Raw genomic sequence first — 2,500 nt, forward strand, 5'->3', positions numbered from 1 at the left:
ATGCATGATTGTTTATTTAACCAAGAGGCCATATTACCTTGTCTTCTCCTTCGAATTGAATGCTGGCAGATTCCAGCTTAGTCCAATGCACGTGCACTATTATTATTATACACACCGTTCGGTCGTGCAAGTGAAAGGCAATAATGACGATATATGATGGACTGATTGAGATGAGAAAAGCTGGTATGAACTCGACCTCTCTTGTTTTTGTAAATATGATGAGTTCATCATTCCTGATTCAGCCTATTATGAACAAACATGTTTGCAATGACAATTAGAGATTATAGTTACTCATGCCATGCTTAATTAGCTAGGAGCTTATAATGGTTTACCTTGCGTGCCAACATGCTATTAAAATGGTTGTGATGTAGTGTGATAGGGTGGTATCCTCCTTTGAATGATTCGAGTGACTTGACTTGGCACATGTTCACGAATGTAGTTGAAAACAGAATCGACATAGCCTTCATGATATTTATGTTCATGGTGGATTATATCCTACTCATGCTTGCACTCACTGTTGATTAATTTTAATGCATGTTCATGACTGTTGTTGCTCTCTCAGTTGGTCGCCTCCCAGTCTCTTGCTAGCCTTCACCTGTACTAAGCGGGAATACTGCTTGTGCATCCAAACTCCATAAACCCCAAAGTTATTCCATATGAGTCCACCATATCTTCCTATATGCGGTATTTACCTGCCGTTCCAAGTAAATTTGTATGTGCCAAACTCCAAACCTTCAAATGAAATTCTATGTTGTATGCTCGAGCAGCTCATGTTTCATCTAGGGATGTCTGTATCTTCCATGCTAGGTGGGTTATTCTCAAGGGGAGTGGACTCCGCTCCTCATTCACGAGAAAATGGTTGGTAACCGGGATGCCCAGTCCCATGATCAAAAAGATCAAAACAAATCAAAATAATTAAACAAAACTCCCCCAGGGCTGTTGCTAGTTGGAGGCGCTCGTTGTTTCGAGCAAGCCATTGATTGAGCTTGTTGGTAGTGGGGGAGTATAAACTTTACCATTCTGTGTGGGAACCGCCTATAATGTATGTAGCATGGAAGATATCGAGATCTCATAGTTGTTGCGTTGACAGTGAAAGTATACCGCTCAAGATGTTATTCATCTCCATTTGAAAATCGAGCTCTGGCACCTCTACAAATCCCTGCTCCCCTCTGCGAAGGGCCTATCTATTTACTTTTATGTTGAGTCATCACCCTCTTATTAAAAAGCACCCGCTGGGGAGCACATTGTCATTTCTATGCATTACTATTAGTTTATATTGGGTATGACTTGACTGGATCTCTTTTACCATGAATTACAATGTTTAGTCAGTCCTTGATCTTTAAAGGTGCTCTGCATTTATGTTTTGCGGTCTTAGAAAGGGCTAGCGAGATACCATCTTGTTATATCATATTGTGATTGTTTTGAGAAAGTATTGTCATCCGAGATTTATTATTATTGCTCGCTAGTTGATTATGTCATTGATATGAATAAACATGAGACCTAAGTGTTATTGTGAATATGGTTAGTTCATAATCTTTGCTGAAAAACTGAATGCTGGCTTTACATATTTACAACAAGAGCAAATAGAGTTTGTAAAAGTTTTTCTTTATCACTTTCAGTTTATCAACTGAATTCCTTGAGGACAAGCAAAGGTTTAAGCTTGGGGGAGTTGATACGTCTGCAACATATCTACTTTTCCAAACACTTTTGCCCTTGTTTTGGACTCTAACTTGCATGATTTGAATGAAACTTACCCGGACTGACGCTGTTTTCCGTAGAACAGCCATGGTGTTATTTATTGTGCAGAAAACAAAAGTTCTCGGAATGACCTGAAAATCCACAGAGATAACTTTAGGAAGATATAAAAAATACTGGCAAAAGAATCAAGGCTAGGGGGCCCACACCCTGTCCACGAGGGTGGGGGGCGCCCCCCTGCCTCATGGCCCCCCTGGAGCTCCACCGACCTCAACTCCAACTATATATATTTGGTTTCACGGAGAAAAAAATCAGAGAGAAAGTTTCATCGCGTTTTACGATACGGAGCCACCGCCAAGCCCTAATCTCTCTCGGGAGGGCCGATCTAGAGTCCGTTCGGGGCTCTGAAGAGGGGGATTCGTCGCCGTCGTCATCATCAACCATCCTCCATCACCAATTTCATGATGCTTGATACGTCTCCAACGTATCTATAATTTTTGGTTGTTCCATGCTATTATATTACCCGTTTTGGATGTTTATGGGCTTTACTTTACACATTTATATCATTTTTTGGACTAACCTACTAACCGGAGGCCCAACCCGTATTGCTATTTTTTTTGCCTATTTCAGTCTTTCGAAGAAAAGGAATATGAAACGGAGTCCAAACGGAATGAAACCTTCGGGAACGTGATTTTTGGAATGAACATGATCCAGAGGACTTGGAGTGGAAGTCAAGAAACAATCGAGGCGGACACGAGGGTGGAGGGCGCGCCCCCCTACTGGGCACGCCCCCTATCTCGTGGGC

This window comes from Triticum dicoccoides, chromosome 3B, assembly GCF_002162155.2.
Source record: "Triticum dicoccoides isolate Atlit2015 ecotype Zavitan chromosome 3B, WEW_v2.0, whole genome shotgun sequence".
Classification (NCBI taxonomy): Eukaryota; Viridiplantae; Streptophyta; class Magnoliopsida; order Poales; family Poaceae; genus Triticum; species Triticum dicoccoides.